This window comes from Arvicanthis niloticus, chromosome 1, assembly GCF_011762505.2.
Source record: "Arvicanthis niloticus isolate mArvNil1 chromosome 1, mArvNil1.pat.X, whole genome shotgun sequence".
NCBI lineage: Eukaryota > Metazoa > Chordata > Mammalia > Rodentia > Muridae > Arvicanthis > Arvicanthis niloticus.
Genome location: NC_047658.1, coordinates 39,769,120 through 39,789,581, shown reverse-complemented (window position 1 = coordinate 39,789,581; position 20,462 = coordinate 39,769,120). Strand labels below are relative to the sequence as shown.

Below are 20,462 nucleotides of genomic sequence, written 5' to 3'. Positions count from 1 at the left end.
TAAAACTTTGTTCTTTTCTGACAAAATCCAATTTACAACTCAAGAGTTGTAAATTTCCAAGTGTATATAGTTTTACTTTATAATCTGATAATTTAGTTATCATTTATTTAGTATATTTTAAGTTTTTCTTATGATTCTTTGAGATGTATATTGTATAGAACCGTGCATACTTATAAATATTTGGAAAATTGCAAGTGACTTTTTATTAATCTTTATTTTGTAGTCATAAATCGTTTTCTGTGTGAGTTCACTCCTTAAACATTTGTAGTCCTGTATGTGTTTGTATTGAATGTGCCAGAAGGTATATGCACTTAAATATGTTTTTTTTTAATGTGGTTGGATGTAGTGCATAGTTAATTCAAGTTGGTTTATTGTATCTGTCATGAGTTAGATATCTTTACTGAGTTTTCTGTTAATTTACTGTTGTTAAGGGATTTTGAATCTTGAAGTATAATTGTGATTTATCTACTTTTTGTTTGGTTTTGTAATGCTTGCTCCCTGTATGAGAGCGCCAAATCCTAACCACTAGACCACCAGGGAGCTTGCTCCCTGTATGATGTAACTTGCTACATAAACTTTATAATTATTTTGTCTTTTTGAAAAGCCAGCATTAAGTATTATGAACTTTACTTTTATTCCTGGTAATAGTCCATCTCCTGCAATCACTTTCTCCAGTGGAAACCAGGTGGATGGCCTAATTAAATTTATTTCTGACACTCTAGTCTACCCTTTGCAGGCTTAGTGCTGTTTAAGCCCTATTTAGATGCTTGTGCAGTCTCTCTGTTTCTCTCTCTGTTTCTGTTTCTGTTTCTGTTTCTCTCTCTCTGCACTTCTCTCTCTGTGTTTCTCTCTCTGTGTTTCTCCCTGTGTTTTTTTCTCTCTCTCTCCTTTCTTCCTTCCCTCCATCCTTCCTTCCCTCCTTCCTTCCCACCTCCCTTCTTTTGTGAAAGGGTTTTTTTCTGTAACAGAATCTAGATGTCCTTTGAACTATATAGACCAGGTTGGCCTTGAACTCACAGAAATCTGCCTGCCTCTGCCTCCCCAGTGCTGAGATTGAGGGCATGCTTTACCATGCCCAGCTGTGGTCTTCACTTCTGAACAACTGGCTATAAAGCATGGATTTCCAGAGCCTCATCATAGGTTCGATTGATTTGCTAGAGTAGCCCAAGGAACTCAGGGGGTACTTTCTCTTTGTTTACCTGTTGTATATTGAATATTTTATGTCAAACATTTCAGATTTTAGATTTTAAAGACTTCATGATGCTTTCATGAATATAAGGCAGTATCTTTGTGAAATGAGATATTATTCTGAACATAGACGTTAGTTCTGTTTGATACATACCTTATATACAATTTTATATAGTATTTTGTATATACCTATGTTATTAATTCAATTAATAGGAAGACTAGGTATTAATTCAACCAATATGAAGACTAGGTATGGAATTTTCTGCTTCTGGAGTCATGTCAGTACTCAAAATGTCTGATTACAATGAACTGCCAGAGAGAGAAGCAGAGACCAAGGGATATGGATAGGCATAGGAAGCTCTCTGTACATACTATCCCCCAGACATCTAGTAGTCTGTCCTTTGAGTTCTTAGAAGGTTTCATTACTTAGGTATGATTTATTACATATTAGCTGTTGGTGACCAACTCATCCATTAGCCTTTTTCTACTTAGATGATGGTAAGATGGGCTGAAAAATCAAATTGGAGTATATTTTATGATAATTTTAATCATGATTTGGTCTGTTTGGGGAGACCAGTCACATTTGGTCCTATCTAAGGATCTCCAAGTCACCAGTCATCTCATATTAAAAAGAGATCATTACCACGCTAGAGATTCCAAGAAGTGAAACTTTAGGCTAAGAGCGAGGAACAAAGAACAGAGATCACATACTTATTTCTTGGTATATCACAGTGTCATTTTTATTTATGTTATTAGCCTATATTATCTTGAACAGTTTGAATTTCTTTACTTTATTTAGGCATTAACTGAAATGTGGTTTTACATGGCAATTGAAATTGTCCCTGGGTGTTTACCTTGGCTTCACCACCGTACTAGTTGTATGACTTTAAAAGTTGCTTCTTTATTATGTCATTTCCTATTGAGGATAAAAATAGGACACTAATGACTTCTTTGGCCATTTATCAGTTAATATGTGTCCAGTAATTAGTGTATTTGATGTATTGAAACACGTACTGTGTTGGAATTGTTGTATTGAACCTTCTTTGAGCATCTTCTCTGTAATTTCAATTTCTTCCCTCTAATAGTACTTTCTTCCCTGCTATCATTTTCTTTAAGGGTTTTTCATTAACCTACCACATTTAATCCTTATTTATCTTAAGTTCCTTTCCACTAAGATACAAGTTCTTTGAGGTGAGAAATAAAGGTAGGGATTTGTGACACGCTACCTCGCTGATAAGGAGCACGTCACACTCAAGATTCTTCTGACAGTGTCTTTTATTGTTACAGTTCTTTAGTTAGAAGGATGTAAGATGAAGAACAAAGGAAGGACCCCAAGCCCCAGAATGTACTGACTTATATACTATCAAAGAGACATGATCTGTCCTTATTGGCTTACAGACTGGGGTCTCATTTACATATCCACTGATAGTACTATCAGCGGGAGAATTCGCGCCTACACGTGCGCACAGCTGCAGACACCAAGGCCAAGAAGAACCAGGAACAGGAAGCCAGCGCCATCTTATAATGGCGAGCGTATAGCAACTTCAGCAAACGCAGCATGTCTCCTAACAGGGATTTATTCTTAGAACTTGGGAAAATGTGGAATATATTAGAGTCTAAGTAAATATATTCTGAATTGTGTGCCAGATATTGACTTAACTACTGAAGATATAAAAAATGAGTGGTGTGCAAAGATCTTTAAAATGCATGTACAGTATGATAGGAGAGGCTTATACTTGCAAAACTATAGTGCTTTTGCTCATTTGAAGTGATGATAATTATAAGGTTTCCTGGGGTTGGCCTGGCTGGGTATATATTGAACTGAACATTTAAGAAGGTCATTTTCTGGAAGGGGTAATTGCGTAAAGTCACAGAGCTTGATTGTTTAGGCAATATATGTAGTCTCAGTTAAGGACAATATAGATAAATGGATAGTAGAGGGGGATAGGGCTAGGAACTACAGACATGCAGGTATTTTATTCCCAGCTACATGTGGCAGTGAGTTTTGGGGGTTCAGTTAGATATTTTATAACTGTCTGCAACACTAAATTAAAATTCGAGGTTAGTTTTTGAAAGTGTGTTTCATTATGGATCATTATAAAAGAATAATAAAAACTTGGGTTTTAATATTGCCTTTTGGAAATTATTTGAGAATTATGATCAAAACATGAGTAATAATGACTTTTTTTATAAAATTGAAGAGCAAATTTGTGTGTGTGTGTGTGTGTGTGTGTGTGTGTATACAGGCACACACAACATGCTATATTAAATTTCCACTTAATCAGTTACTTAACATAAAGAAGTCTGCTAAACCATTATGTCCACTGTGACACACAAAGCAAATACTAAAAATAACTATTTAGATGGAGGACCCATTAAAAATAATACTCTAAATTACTGGATTAAATTTGAGGTATTTATTTTCGATATTTTAATACAATTAGGTTAAAAGCCTAAAGTAACTTTTAAAAACAAGTTTCTTACTACTTTTGCCAAAAAAAAGTGGCTTCTTTGTGTGTCTTTTAATGTCTGATGTTTAATATTTAATTTGTGAATGTAAAAACAGTATTTGGCAGTTTATGTAATTTCTTTAAAGGATGTGCCCTTATAGAAACAAAAATTATGAACTCATAACAATTAAAACTGCTAGATTAGAGACCTAACGCTCGATTTCTTCAGAGACATGGTCCATTTTCATTAGATAAAGCAGATTTACTTGGGGATTAGTTGAATTACCTGTGCCTTTCTGTATCATTGTGTTAACACTGGTGTTGATCCTGGTTAGTTGAAGTGAGGAGTGAGATATGATTTAACCATTTTTACTTTTTACTCAGGTGTCTCCAGGCATGATGTTCTTTATGCACCTGATATACTGGGTGGTTTTCTTAATTGAACTGAATTGTTAAAGTGATGTTTTCTATTCATTTTTGCCCTTCTAGATTCATTATCTTATTTTTTTTTGTTTGCTTTAGAAGCCAGCTGGTGAAAGTCTAAATATGCATCTCGTATTGGAGCACAGACACATTTTAGGAGAATGCAAATCATTGCCACTAGTGTTTTCTTTTTAAAACATGATGCAATATTTTGAGCTATTTTATATTACTTGAAGTATAAGGATGCCATGTGATATAAAGAATAGGAAAATAGGACCTAGGACTCCAGTTTTGAATCTCATATTGCATTTATTACTAAGCATTTAAGCAATATTTCATGAAAAAAACAGGCATGACATTATACACTCTATTGGTTGGCATTTTATTGGCTAAGCAAAACAAATCCCTTTTGCTGATTGAACTTGCATCATTCTTCAAGTATTTTTGGAGCTACCTACCATGAATGGTATTGAGTATTAGACTTTTATAATAATAAATCATCTGAGAGTCAAGATAATAACGTAGCTCCTTTCTTTATCCTTTTTTCTTCCTTAAGGAATCGCATCTTGTGGAAAAGGAACAAAGAAGAATTTTCTGAAGGATCAAATGTAAGAATAATTGATATTTTTCCTTTACCATGTTAGGGAATGTAACCATAGTGAAACATTTCCTAAAAATTAAGCTATTTTTGTGACCTTGGATGACAGTAATTTTAGAGTTTATCTGGGGGATTAGTTAAGATCAATTGAGGAAATTTGTTAAGATCTCACTGAAATATATAATATTGAACATATATTATCAAGTTTTCTTATTTTTATCTGGCCTTCCTAAGATAACCGTAAACTTTCCACCTCCTGTACTTCCATATAAAATGTTAATTAATACATTAATTTTCACTGGAAAATATCAGTCTTCATTAGAACATAGCAGTTTCTGGTGATAATAAATAGGAAATAGGGGGCTGGAGAGATAGCTCAGCGGTTAAGAGCACCGACTGCTCTTCCAGAGGTCCTGAGTTCAAATCCCAGCAACCACATGGCAGCTCACAACTGTCTGTAACTCCAAGATTTGACACCCTCACACTCAGACATACATGCAGGCAAAACACCAATGCATGTGAAGTAAAAATAAATGAATGAATTATTTAAAAAAAGTAAATAGGAAATAGAAAAATAATGTAAGATTAAAGGACATAAATTAAATAATCTAAGGGAAGATTTTGAAAAAGTCAAAAAGGAAGTATAGCCGTGCCTCAGAAGTGAAGGTCAAAGAGAAAAAGAGAACACATTTTAAGGGGTTGTTTAGAGGATTGAGTATTTTGTGAGGATTTGAAGTTGTTGAAGTTGTTGCCTTCTTGAGCCCATGTTTACAAAGGTATAGATTAAGTTACTTTGATCACATCAGCCTAGGTAAGTGCTTACAATAAGCTAGTAAGATGGTTGTTCTCAGAGCTTTCATAAGTAAAACCTCATCTGAACTTTACTTTTTATTTAAGGTAGGAGAGACATAAATTATGTTAGTATTATTTAAAACTAAGTGCTTTAGAAACATTATTAGGGATTGAATCTGATAGTCACATTAGTAAAATCTCAGGGAAGGTATGTTAATTGTGGGTTTCGTTGTTATTGCTTCTTTGGGTATTTTTCCCCTTGTCATTTCAAGAATACTTTTGCTGCTGGGCATAGTGATGTATCTTAATTCTACCCTTTGAGAAGCTGAGGCAAGAGGATCAGAAGAAACTTGCCAGTATTGTCTACAGAGTAATGAGACCTTGTCTTAAAGAGAATACTTTCACTGATTAACAGTCTTCTTAAGGTGTTTGTGGTTTTTTTTTTTTTTTTTTTTTTTTTTTTTTTTTTGTGATTCAAGTTGTATTTAAGCACAGTCAGTGGTCTGCTGCTTCCTCCTTGGGTACACATAGGTAGAGCATCTTATTCATAGCTACATTTCTGTGGCTTAATGGGCTGTATTTGAATTAAGGCTTGCTTGGGAGTTACTAAAATATTTATTAGATGGGAAATGCTTTAAAGATACATATACTTGAGAGCCTCAGATTAGGAATCTTCCCTCTAATTATGGATAGAAATTAGAGGTGTTCATGGGGACTGACAAAAATTTTAAAAATGGTTTCTCCCCTCATACCTTAGAACATTTTTGAACTGTCATATTTAGGTTTGTAATCATTTGAGTTCTTTTTGTATATAGTGTGAGGTAAAGGTTGGGGTTCATTTTCTTGAATATGGGTACCATATTTTTCTGGCAACTTTTTAAAGAAAGATCTTTTTCTCCTGTTGAATTATTTTGGAGTCTTTGATAAAAATCAGGTCACCATTTGTGGGCCTGTTCTGGATTTTGCTCTGTTCTGTTGATTTGTTATTCTTAAGATAACACTGCATTATTTTAATTATTGTAGCTTGATAGTAATTATTAAATCAAGTAATATTACCTGAGGGTAGTGGCACATGCCTTTAATCCCAGTACTCAGGAGCTAGACACCAGTGGACTTCTGTGAGTTCTAGACCAGCCTGGTCTATAGCCAGGGCTACATAGTGAAACTGTGTCTCAAAACAAACAAACAAACAAGAAAAAAGTAGTATTACTTCTCAGCTTTGCTATTTGATTTCAAAATCATTTCGTCTACTCTGGTCCTTTCTGTTTCTCTCTCTCTGGTTTAGCGTTGGCTCATCAGTTGCTACAAAACAAGTAATGGGATTTTGATTATGAGTACTTTTACCCTGTGGATCAATTAGGAAGAATTGACATTCTAATGTTATTGAGTCTTCTAAATGGTATCTTTTCCCGTTTAAGTCTTCTTTTAAAGTCTTTATCAACAGTATTTTGTGGTTTTCAATGCAAGGTCTTATACCTATTTATTTCATAATCTCTATTCTTTTTATATGTTAGTGTTAGTTTTTAACAGTTTGTTGCTAACAACAGTGACCCACACTTGATACCTGTTAAGATTTTGTAATTTGTCCCATCTGTAAACTTGGTGCTAGTAATGCTTTAGATTCCTTCAGATATTCTGTGTAGATCATCTTTTCTATGGTCAAGATTATTGCTTGAAATCAAATTAGTATGTCTGTTTCTTTTGCATTCTTTATTTCATTGACTAACCATCCCAGTGAAGTGTTGAATAGAGATGGTAAGAACTATTCCTGATCATATGTTGAACACCTTCAGCCTTTTTACCAGCTTCTGTTGATCATTCTTTCTTTATTGTGAATGGGTGGTAGAATTTTGTTAGCTGTGGGGTTTTTGTTGTTGTTGTTTTTTAATTTATTGACATAATGTTTTCATTTCTTATTTCTTTTCAAATATTTCAATGTGATTGTCAGCTACATTAATTTTAGAACATTAAACAACTAATTATGAGTTTTTGAAGTAATCCCTGTTTGGTTATCTTTGTATATTACTGGATTCATTTTTAAAATTTAACTCTTTTTTTTGTGTTTATTTACTTTTATTTTTCTCTCATATATTACAGTCTTGATTACATTTAGATTTTCTGCCAGCACCCCCTCCCCCAGATGATATTATTATTATTATTATTATTGTTATTATTATTATTATTATTATTATTATTATTATTATTATTATTATTTTCTTGTCTTTCAAGACTGGACTTCTCTGTGTAATCCTGGCTGTCCTGGAACTTGCTCTGTAGACCAGGCTGGACTTGAACTCACAGAGATTCCCTGTGCCTTAGAGTGCTGCAACTAAAGGCATGCTACCCTATCACCTGGTTTCTTTTGTGTTTATAAAAGACCCCTTGGTTTGTAGAGATTTTTTTTTTGTAATTTTTTTTTTTAAAGACTGTGTGTGTGTGTGTGTGTGTGTGTGTGTGGCTGTGCATACCAGTGTGCCTAAGCAGAGGCCAGAAAAGGCCACCAGATGGCCTCCTCTGTCAGTTTATGTTGATTCATTTGAATCAAGTCTCTTTCCTGAATGTGTGGCTAGCTTAAGAAGGCAGCAAGCTTCATCATTCCTACTTTTTACTTTGTGATGGTGCTTGCTCTATAGATGCTAGGTTTCAAATGCCAGTCCTCATGATTTCAGAGCAAGTATTTAGCCACTGAGCCGTTCCTCCAGCTCCTATTCTCTTTCTGGTTTTTTTTTTTTTTTTTTTGGTTTGTTTTTGTTTGTTTGTTTGTTTGTTTTTAAAGATCAGATTAATGCAGGTCTTTCTTTCTGGGAATGCTTGTGAAGTATTCAAGTTCCTTTCTAAATTTTTTTCTTAAAAGAAAGTTGGAGTTTAGAAAAGATTCAGAGTGCTAGAGATTAAATTTAGCCCTTTGTCATGTTAGGTAGCTGCTCTACCACCTAGCTAACCCTCCAGCCCATATAAAGGTTTCAATTTAGGTTTAACAATAGGCATTGAGAGGGCTGGAGAGATGGCTCAGTGGTTAAGAGCACTGACTGCTCTTTCAGAGGACCTGAGTTCAACTCCCAGCAACCACATGGTGGCTCACAACCATCTGTAATGGGATCCAGTGCCCTTTTCTGGTGTATGAAGACAGCTACAGTGTACTCACATACATAAAATATATAAATCCTTTTTTAACCCCCCCCCAAAAAAAAAGGTATTGAGAAGGACAGAGCATGCTTGTGTATGAATACACATTTAATCTTGAGTTTCTTTGTTTTCATATTCTTCCTTGTGTCCCATGGTTATTTACATTAAATTATAACATGAATTTTCCATTGTGAAATTTTTCTATTTATTTTCCAGATATTTATGTAAATTTCCAGATGTATTTCTTTTACAAAGCACTGATTTAATTAGAACATGCATTGTTTGACATTTTTTGAACTTTTTGACATTTATGAGAAGGCATAGAAAATGGACTGTGTTGGTGATTGTTTCAATGTGTGCCAAGAAGAATGTGCTTGAGTAGAAATTTCTAAAATTGATAGGTCAAATTACTTGAGTACTTTTCTTTTTTAACATTTCAAGCATACATCTTGATATTCTGATTGTTCTAATAATTAAACATAATAAATGGATTTATTTCTCTTTACTTCTTGGTTCATGTGTTGTGAAGCTCTGTTATTGGATACAGATGACTGTTTAGTGTCTTTTATGAGGAATTGGCTCTTTTGCCATAAAATGTCCTTCATCTCTGCAATAGGTTATGAAATAGTTACAGAAATAATTTCTGTAGTTCCTGACAGAAATTTTGTTATTCTTTTTATGTGCAATCTTTTTTTTTCCCCTTTTGGCTGTTTGTAAGGCTTGTGTTTTTCTTTTGAGTATTTTACTTGCGATATGAAGTACACTGCATGTGTGCCTGATGTTGATGGAGGCCAGAAGAGGCACCAGATCTCCTGGAACTGAGGTAGGTAGGATTTTAAGCTGCCACATGAGTGTTGGGAACCAAACCCAGCTCAGGTTCTTTGCAAGAACATTCAGTGCTCTTAACCTCTGAGCCAGCCATTGCTATAGCCTCTTTTAAGACTTAAAAAGAGAGATGTGGTAGCACATGCCTGTAATTCCAGATCTCAGAAGGCTGAGGCAGGAAGACTGCTTTGAGTTTGAGGTCAACTTGAAGTACATAGTGAGTTTCAAGCATACCTTGGCTGCACAGACCCTGTCTCAAAAGGGTAGGGGGGACTATTACTGAGGTCTAGTAATTTGATTGCCATAGAGGGTGAGGAAGGCATCCCTCCCTCACACCTGCTGCCACTGCCCAGCAGACTAGAGGCAGAGTCAATGTTCCTGTGCTCACACCTTTGGAACTGGCTCACTGCAACCCTCACATCCAGGGCCAACTCTTCTGTGCTGCCTAGGTGAGGTGGAGGACCTGCTCTCCTGAGTGCTTCAAGCAGGTGAGGGACAGGGACAGCTCTTCTGTTCTCATGACCGCAGTGACAGCCCTCTTGTCTGCTCTAGGCTGTAAGGGGTAAGGGTAGGGGAGAGCATCTCTATTACTCACTCTGCTGCAGGGCAAACGAGTTGCAGAGGCTAGCTCTCACACTTATACTCTCAGACCAGCTCACCCATGTCCCTGTCATTAAGGTCAGCTCTGTTGTGCTGCCCAGGCGAGGTGCAGGACTTACTTACTCTCCTGAGTGCTGCAGCAGATGTGGGGCAGGACCTAACTGTCCTATGATGTCTAGGTGAGGGGTGCGACAGTTCTGCACAGCTCTTACACTCTCACTTTCATGTGCATGATGTGTCCATCATTTTTTCCACAGTGGCCTTTGAGTCATGATTTCTTTAATAGTATTTGAGTTGTTTTGCAGATCAGAATATTTACCATGAGAACCCTATAGCCATCACTAATGGGAAAAGCATCCCCCTTTCAATGTTTTGTACAATTTTTTATTGCTCTTATTTTTTGAATCTATAATTTTTTAATTACAGAACTTTACATTGTAAAATTAAATGTTTGCAGGCTGTGTCCTACTTTTTTCTTCTTTTCCTTCCTCTCTCTTTTTCTCTTTCTTTGTTTCTTTCTATCTTTCTTTTCTTTCTTGTGAAAGTGACATAGTAATTACTTTTCAAGCATATAAAAATTGTATTCAAAATAGAGTTTTGTGTTTTCCTTATGTTATGACATGCTGGTTGATAGCACCATTATATTCACACAACAGACTTATTTATTTTTTGTGTGTAACCATTCTCACTTAAATGTAATTTACAATAGAATGGAATATTTACTTATTTTTTTTATTAAACAACAGCTTATGATAGTCTTAATTTAGAACATGAATTTCTACCTGGATTTAATGGTAAATAGTTGTGAAAATATCCTTTATTAAGTGGGATTGGGAGGTAGTTCTTTAAGAGCAAAGAACCATTGGTTTTATTATATATTCCAAGAAGATAAATGTGTTCAGTATATATTAAGTAAATTACATGAGCTGACCAGCACTTAAGTATAAAATAGGCTTTGTGTTAGGTCAGGTTTTGCCCAATTGTCATATATGTTTTGGGAGTGTTTTAAGCTAGTCTAGTCTTAGGCTGGGCTGTGGTCTTCAAAGGTCAGATTTTTTTTTTTTTTTTTACTTAAACTATTTTCAATTGATGATGGGTTATCAGGATTTAGTCCTTTGTAAATTGAGGAGTGTTTGTGTTTAGAGGATCTAATATAATTGTGCTTAGTTGCAATACCCTTTTCCAATGCTAACAAGTTACTTTGGAATATATTAATAAAAGAGAGTAATGGTCCATGCTTATAGTCTCAGCAGTTAGGCTCAGGAAGGAAGCTCAGATCAGCCTTGGATAAAACTGAGTGGAACGCCTCTATTCTGAAACCTACAAAGCTCTATTGTGGTATATCATTGAAAGAGATTTTTAAATCCTCAGATAGATGCAGTGACATATTACATATAAGCTGGTATTATGTTCAGTGTTAAAATTTTATCATTTTCAGTGATCAATAGATTCAACACAATTCATATAAAAGTCCCAGCTAGCTTCCCCACCCCCACCATATAAACTCTCAAAAGTGCTTAAAGTGTTTTCATATTAATTAAATATTATTGTAATTTTTAGTATTTATTTATACACAATATGAATCTACTGGCTGGCTACATGCGTACGCCTGTGCGTGCATGCGCAAACACACACACACACAGTGAGAGTGAGTGAGAGACTGAGACTCAAACACAATATCTTAGTTTCCATAAGTCTGTGAGTATTGTACTATTGTAAAGATTTGTCACCTGAAGCTTTGATTTAAATACAGGTCTTTTATGGCAGAACCTGTCCTATTATGTACTTCTATATGCCTCACATCTTTGATGTTTGAAACAAAGAAAGTTGAGAAGGACTGAAGAGCCATTCATAGAATTTTTGTGTAAGACTTGAATCTACCATAAGGGGGATATGTGCTTGAATGCTCTTTCTTATTACATTAATGTTCCTATAGCCAGAGAATTATACAGTACCTACTTAATTTTTAACAGTGAAAAAACTGGCTGAATGATTTAATTACTTGATTAAAATCACTAATACTAACCAGGCATTTAATCTCAACACTTGGAAGGAAGAGATAGGTGGATCTCTGAGTTTGAGGTCAGCTTGGTTTATAAACAAGTTCCAAGACAGCCAGGGCTACAGGGCTAGCCAGGGCTGTGTGGTTGGCCTAGAACACCTTTATGCCCAAAGGGGAGAGGGACAACCAGTAAATTAATCATGGGCTCCTTTACTTGGGATTGCTTCTAAAGATCCTGTTTTAAATTGTTTCTTTCTTTTTTTCTTTTCTTTTTTTAATGTAGCTTCAACCATAGAAATAGGAATTGTCTTATAAATATCCAGCAATGTTTATTTCACAATTATAAACATATTGAATGAAATGAATATTTTAAAAAGCATAGACTGTTTTTCAGTAACCAGAAGTTCATGAAACTATGAAGAATTCTGCTAATAAATATTATGATGCTTGTGAGTTGCAAAATATAATAATGTATTCAGTAGGAGTTATAATTTTCAAATTACATATTTTATTTAGAAAGTACCTTATATATGTTATTACTTTGAAATAATTAAAATACAGACTACTTTATACCTACCTAGCATTTGGTTTGATGCATACCAACATGTATCAACATGATACAGAGAACATTGTTATTCTTACATCTAGGCTTAGAAAAGTCAAAGGATATTGCCGAAGTCACACAGTAACAAAGCCAAGATAAAATGAATACCAGCTTTTTATTATATTTAAAATAAAGTTCCTGACTCAAGACATCTGACCCGTTTCCCTTTACACTGTTCAGTTTTCCCACAGATGAAATTCCTACATGATCAGTCTATCTTAATTCCTTGTGGCTTTATGTTATAAAAGAGGGGAAGATGCCCTAAAGAATATTAGGATAATTAACAAAATTGAAACTATGACCTATGCTTTTGAATTTGGTTAGTGTACTTGGCTACATAAGAGAATATTTTTGCTCTTAGGAAATTCATACTTGAAGTATTAAGTTGTGAAGAGCATGATCTATGCAAGCCATCCTCAAGTGGTTCAGATTCGTTTATATCTATGTCTAGGCAAAGATATATAGAAGATACAAACGTTTTCATGGAAGTAAAAAAATACAGTAAATGTTAAAAACTGATCACCCTAGGTAATAGTTTTACATGGATTTTCTATGCTATTCTTGAAACTTTTTAATATATTTGAAATTATTTTTAAACACAGAGCTAAGTGTTACAGTGTAAAATTAAATTAAAAAACTATTTCAAAGGGCTAGGGAGGTATCTTAGTGGCTAAGAGTATGTACTGCTCTTGTAGAGACCCAAGTTCTATTCCCAGCACTCACATTGGCCGGGACAACTGCCTGTGATTTCCACTTCCAGTTTTAATGAGCACTTGCACATACGTGCAAAAAAAACCTTTATATTGACACACATACATAAAATTAAAAAATTATTTTAAATCTAAGCATACTTGCTGAGGACATGCTTTGTATGTTCTTTAAAGGCATGCATAGATTTTTATTGTTAAAGCATGGATACTTTATTTAGTAGTCCTTTTTAGCTCTGATGCCTATGAACCACAGCAGTGAACAGGATAGCAAACTATCTCTAAAGGTGCAGTAGTGGCACTTAAATCTTGGTGATAGCTAACATTTGTCTAATTGGACTTACAGCCTGCTCAACAGGAGGGAAATCATGCCTCATCTTGTTCACTGACCTAACCACCCATGGCTAGTGAGGTTGTACATGTCAGAGAAGAACCTACTACTGCCACTTTTATGAACCAGTATAATTCCTAACTACATTCTGTACCAGAGATAAAAGTGGCTCTCCTCTCCTCAAGTATCTTCTTTTCACAGCCGATGGAGACTGTTACAGAAAGCACAACCAGTCAAAATGTAGAAAAGGACTGACTGTGGGTACCCAGCCCCAATTAGTACATCTACAACACAACCCAACACCTAAGGCCCAGGGAAATGAATTTTCTCTACTGTTCTTGAAACTTTTAAATATATTTGATATTATTTTTAAACATATAGCAAAATTTATATTGCAAAATGAAATAAAAAGTTATTTCAAAGGACTGGAGAGGTGGCTCTGTGGTAAAGAGCGTAGAAGAAGAAGTGCAAAGATTAAGGGCCAGAGGACCAGGAAGTTTGTTGCAAGAGTATGCTTGGACAGAAAAAGTTTGTTGCTAGATTGGACAGAAAAGCTACTGGACAGAAAAGTTACACTCTTGAAAGCGTAATAATATGGTTGCGTATGGTTACATTTGTATTTTTTGCATGTTATGTATATAGTGATAATAATTAAGGAATAAGAGACCATGAATTTAAAAGGAGTTTTAGGGCCATGAGAGTGGTTGAAGGGAAGAAAGTGAGAGGGAAATGATATAATTGTACTTATAAAGTTTTTTGAGATTATAATTTCATCATTTCCCTCTTTCTTCTTCCCACATACCATCCCTGTTATCCTCAGTCTTATAGAAAGCTTTCTGTTCCTTTGGCTCTTTATAGTTTTTCTGCCCCCTCTTCCATAATGATCCTTGCACCTTACGTACAGGATTTGTGCTGAGAAACTTAAACTTCCTTTATGAGGAGTATCTATGGGTATAAAGATAAAACCTTAGAATGTAGCTATGGATTATGGTAGTTTAGTAAAGTGGTGATTATAGATTCTCCTTCAGTGGCTTCAGTAGCTCTGAATAGTTTTGGCTAGGTTCCCAGAACCAGGCATAATTTCCCTCTTGTTGAGAGGGTCTTAAGTCCAATTATAGAGCAGTTGGTTACTGCCAAGATATGTGTGCCACTACTGTACTCTTAGGGTTATCGTGCCATGTTGGTTGTTGTGTTTCCTAGGCATCATAGTTAACACTTGGTTTCTTCCCTTCTTTGGAAGCTTGAATGGTTCTCCCAGATTAGATCCAGCTTGGGTTCTCTGGGTTGTTTGTTCAAAGTGCATGCATGGTATCTTTAGCATCAGTTACTTAACTACAACTCTTGAGGAAAATCAAAACCAACAGCAGTAGCCTGTAACCCTTTTGGGAGTCTCTTGAACCGCTCTGACTACTGACTCAAAAGAGGGCTTTCATGCCTGCTATTGGGTTTTTGTTAGATAGTCTGTGGCTCTTGGAGCTGGGGAACATTATCAGTCCAGATGGAGAAATTTCATTTAAACTGTATATATTTATTACCTGATATACATGTGTTTTAAGTGTTTTTAGGTAGATAGTTAACAGCATGATTCCTTATGAGTTTTTTAGACATGTTCACTGTTACTTTACCTTCTTCCTCCCTTCTGTATTTATTTCTCCCTCCCCAGCCCTTGTACCTAAATTGAAAGCTACATTTTTCCCATTTACCACTTCATATTACCTGTACCTTGCTATTTTTCTCATTCTTGCCCTCCTCACCCCCAGTGATCTACTTTTACTTTCCTGCCTTCTGCAATTACTCCACACTATGTACTCATATCTGAAAATTTGAAAATTTGGAGATAGGAGCCTCTGATGAGAGAGAGAGATGTTATTTGTCTTTCTGTGTCTGCACTACCTCACTCAATATGATCTTTTCTAGTTCCATCCATTTATCTGCAAAGTTCATTGGTTCATTTTCTTTACTGCTGAATAGTATTCATTACTATATATATTTCAATTATTCATTTGTCAGTTGTTTCGGTTTCCTAGCTATTTTAATAGAATAGCAATGAGCAAGTCTCTAGAGTAGGAATTCAAGTCCTTTGGGCATATGCCAAGGAATGGTATGGATGGGTGTTATAGTAGATTTATTTTTCACTTTCTGAGAGTTCTCCACACTGACTTTTAAGTTGACTACATAATAGTGTGCATTCCTACCAACAGTGAATGAGGGTTCCTTAACTCCCACACCTCCTATTGTTACGGTAATTTCCCTGATTATTGCCATTCTGGTTGGTGCAAGATTGAAATGTCAAAGTTGTTTTGATTGGCATTTACCTAACTGCTAGGGACAATAAACTTTTTTCTCTCTCAGATATTTTTTTTTTTCTTTTTGAGAACTCTGTATAATTCCAAGGCCCATATTTTGAATGTATTAGGGTTATTTGGTTTTGTTTTTGTTCTTTACATATTCTGGATGTTAGTCCTCTGTCAGATATGTAGCTGGCCAAAATTCTCTCCCATTCTGAGGCTTTTCTTCTTACTTGATTGTGTTTTAGCTTTGTAGAAGACTTAGTTTTATGATATCCCACATTGTCAATTGTTGGGTCTAATTCTTGGGAGTTCTATTTAGAAAGTCCTTTCACAGACCTGCATTCTATAGGATACTGCCAATATGTTTCTTCTAGCAGTTACAATGTTTTAAGTTTCAAATTTAGGTCTTTGATCTGTTTGAAATTAGTTTTTCTTCTTTTTTTTGTGCAAGGTGATAAACATGGATTAATTTCATTCTTCCATATGTGGATATAAAGTTTTTCCAGCACATTTGTTGACAACCCCCAGGCCTTTTTTGGCATCTTTGTCAAATATTAAATGGCTGAAGTTACATATATTCATGTTTCAGTCTTTTATTTTGTTACATGTCTGTTTTTGTGCCAGTGCCATATTGGGTTTATTACTGTGACTCTGTAATATAATCCTCAGGTCTGGAATGGTAGTTCCTCTAGCATTGTTCCATTTGCTCAAGATTGTTTTGTCTATCTGGGGCCTTTTGTAGTTCTATATGAATCTTAGGATATTTACTCCATTTCTGTCAAGGATAAGATGGGGAGTTTGGGAGCATTGAATTTGTAAGTAGCTTTTGGTAGAGTGGACATTTTCACAATATTTACTAATCCATGAGCATGGGATGTCTTTTCATTTTCCAGCATCTTTTTCTACCTCTTTCTTCAGAGGTTTAAATTTTTCATTATAAAGGTCTTTCACCTACCTGGTTAGATTTATTCTTTGGTATTTTATTTTCTTTGATGTTGTTATGAATGGGAGTGCACCCAAGATCTCTTTCTCTGTATGTTTGCTGATAGTGTATGGAAAGGCTGTTTATTTATGAAGTTGGTTGTATATCCCACCACTTTGTTTTTAGAAGTTTTTGGTAGAAATTTGGGGATCTCTAATGTTATCTGCTAATAAAGACAATTTGACTTTTTTATATGTCTTGATCCTGATTTCAGTGTTATTACTTCAGATTTTTCTCCATTTAGGATGATGTAGGCTTAGGTTTCTTGCATATAGAATTTGTTATGTTGAGGTATTTTTTCTCTAGTCCTACTCTCTCTAGGACTTTTATCATGAAGGCTTGTTGGATTTTGTTAAAAGGCTTTTTTTTTTCTGCATCTATAGATAACGATCATGTGTTTTTTTTTTTTTAATGTGTTTTAATACATTTGTTGGCCTGCATGTTTTAAACCATCCCTGTAACTCTGATGTAAAGCCAGCTTGGTCATGATGGGTAATCTTTTAATGTATGTTTGTGTTTGGTTTGCAAGTATTTTATCGAGCATTTTTGAATTTGTGTTCATTAGGAGTATTATCCTGTAGGTATTATTGTTGTTTTGCTTGTTCATTTGTTTTGTTTTTGTTGTGTTTTTACCTGATTTTGGTATTAAAATGATACTTGGCTTTATATAAGAAATTTGGGGGTACTTCTGTATCTATCTATCTATCTATCTATGACTAGTTTAAGAAGGATTGGTTATGAATCCTTTGAAAGTCTGATAGGATTTTGCTATGAATTAATCTGAACCTGGAGTTTTTAGGTAGAGGCTTTTTATTATTCTTTCAATCTTTTTCATTTGTTATGGGTCTGTTTAGGTTATTGTTGATGACATTTTCTTGGTTTAATATTGGTAGTTTGGCTGACTGTAGAAATCCATCCATTTCTTTAAGGTTTTTTTTTTTAACTTAATAGAATATAGACATTTAAATTATTCGCTTACAGTAGTCTGAATTTCTTTGGTGTTGTAATGCTTACTCATTTCTTTCTTTTTTTTAAAAATTTTTCAAAATGCTTTATTTATCAATATTTTATAAACATATATACCTATACATGTATACATATATAAACAATAATTAAATAATAAGATGTATTTAAAAAGTATGGGGGGTTGGGAAAAGTGGGAGGAAGGAGAGAAAGGGGAAAATTATGTAAATACAGTGTTCATATATGAAATTCTCAAAAAGGAATCCAGTTTTTTAAAATGTTCAACAGATTAACTAACATTTTACAATATGAAAATAAATATGACCTATAATTATGTTAAAGGACATTTTAACTCACTACAAACTTTGAAGTTTAAAATGAGATCAATAAAAATTATTTTACCCAGCATACTAACAAAAACCACAATAACGTTTTATAATTCAAAGTATTTATGAGAACAAGAAAATAGATTGTCAGGAGCTAAGTCAGCAGAACCAGGGGTACACTGTGTGTGGTTTTTGTTTTTTTTTTATCAAATCATAATTTTTACTTTTTAACATGGGGGTTATAAACACAAAAATGCAAGATGTGGGGAAGGGGATGACACAGGAGCATAAGTGTTCAGGGGGAGTACAGATATCTTTCAGAACATGGTATCAGCTGGGTGAAGGTTCAGGGGTCAGGTCACTATGACTCTGCCTATGATTCACTTGTCCTTATCTAATTTGGTACTATCTGGCGATCTATTCATTTATTTCTAATGTTGTTAATTTGGATCCTCTTTCTTTTGGTTTGTTGCACTAAGGGTCTGTCGATTTTGTTTATCTCCTTAAAGAATCAGCTCTTAGATTTGCTGGTGTGTGTGTGTGTGTGTGTGTGTGTGTTGTTTCATTTCTATTTCGTTAGTTTCTGCTCTAGTTTTTACTATTTCTTGCAGTCAGCTGCCTTTGGATTTGGCTTGTTCTTGTTTTCCCAAATCTTTGAGTTGCATCTTAAGTCATCTATTTGTGCTGCTCCCAGTCTTTCAGTGCTGGCATTTAGAGCTATAAATTACCCTCATAGGACTGCTTTCACTGTGTCCCAGAGGATTTTGTTATGTTGTGTTTTCATTTAGTTCCAGGAAATTTTTTATTTCTAATTTGACCCATTAATCATTCTGTAATGAGTTGTCTAATCTCTATGAGTTTGTATTTTTACTAGAAAGTTATTGACTGTGGATTCTATGTTTTATTGTATTATGGTCAAATAAGGATACATGGAGTTATTGCATCTCTCTGAATTTGTAAAGATTTGTTTCATATCCCAGGATATGATCTGTTGTAGAGAAGTTTCCATGTGCTGCTCAGTAGAAATTGTATTCTTTGTTGTTTGGGTGAAATATTCTTTACACATCTAATTCCAGTAGTACATTTTAAGTGAAATTGGACACCCCTCAGTTTAATGCATATATATATACATATACATATACATACATATACATATACATATACATATATATATATGATAGTAATATCTTCTTGGTTAACTGTTCCCTTGATTACTGTGAATGCTATTTTTTAAAATTACTTCTGAATGGTTTTAGTTTGAAGTCTGTTTTGTCAGATACAATGATAGCAACACCTGCTTGCTTCCTGGTTCCATTTTACCAGAGTACTTTTGTTAATCCTTGTACTTTAAAGCAGTGCCTATCTTTAAAGCTGTGTTTCTTGTGGCTGGATTTTATTTCTTGATTCATTTAGCTAGCCTGTGTCTTTTGATTGGAGAATTTAGTCTTTTAATATTTAAAGTTATTTTGAAAGGTATCTGTTGATTGTTGGATCAATGTGTTGTTGATTTTGATGCTGTTGTTTATGTTTTCAGTGGTACTTTGTATTTTGGTAATTATGCCCTAGTATTTCTTTCTACAGAGTATTGCTTATTCTCATTCCTCTATTCCACTCCAAATACTGCTTCCTGTATTTTCTTTAGGTTTGATTTCTTGGATATAAATTTCTTTAGGTTATTTGTATCATGGAAAGTTTTTCTTTCTTTTTCAATTCTGGCAGATAGTTTCTGCTGATTGTAGGTTGGCTGTCATTATCTTTTAGGGCTTGAAATGAATTGATGCAGATTCTTCTGGTTTTCAAAGTTTCCACTGAAAATCATATGTTAATTTGATGAGTCTGAGGCATCTTTCTTTATATGTGACTTGTATTTTTTTTTCTTGTATGTTTCAGTACTTTCTTTTTGTTTTGTATATTTAGTGTTTTAACTATAAAATACCTTTCCTGATCTGGTTCATTGGTGTTCTGTGTGCTTGTATCTGTTTGGGTTTGTCATGTTCAGGTTTCTCTCCATTTAGTTTGATGTTGGCTACTGGTTTGCTGTATATTGCTTTCACTGTGTCTTGGTATGGGCCTTGAGTTCCTGATCTTTCCAAGACTTTTAACATGAAGGGATGTTGAATTTTGTCAAATGCTTTTCAGCATTTAATGAAATGATCATGTGGGGTTTTTTCTTTTAGTTTGTTTATGTAGTAGATTACGTGGATGGATTTCCATATATTGAACTATCCCTGCATTCCTGAGATGAAGTCCACAT

The 20,462-nt window shown here is 34.5% G+C and overlaps 1 protein-coding gene across 9 annotated transcripts in view; it reads left to right on the top strand.

Annotated features, from left to right (window-relative positions):
- The window catches only part of Mef2a (myocyte enhancer factor 2A), a 121,615-nt gene that overhangs the window by 23,689 nt on the left and 77,464 nt on the right, over window positions 1-20,462 (top strand). For 5 of the 9 annotated variants that reach the window (XM_034496438.2, XM_034496446.2, XM_076935606.1 and 2 more), the window contains exon 2: window positions 4,618-4,669. The exons of 2 other annotated variants lie outside the window; for them this stretch is intronic. The gene's annotated coding sequence lies outside the window, so the exon portion shown is untranslated. Of the gene's footprint in view, window positions 1-4,617; window positions 4,670-9,295; window positions 9,401-20,462 lie in introns of all 9 variants that reach the window. 2 more of the 9 variants (XM_076935581.1, XM_076935576.1) reach the window with 2 other exon arrangements.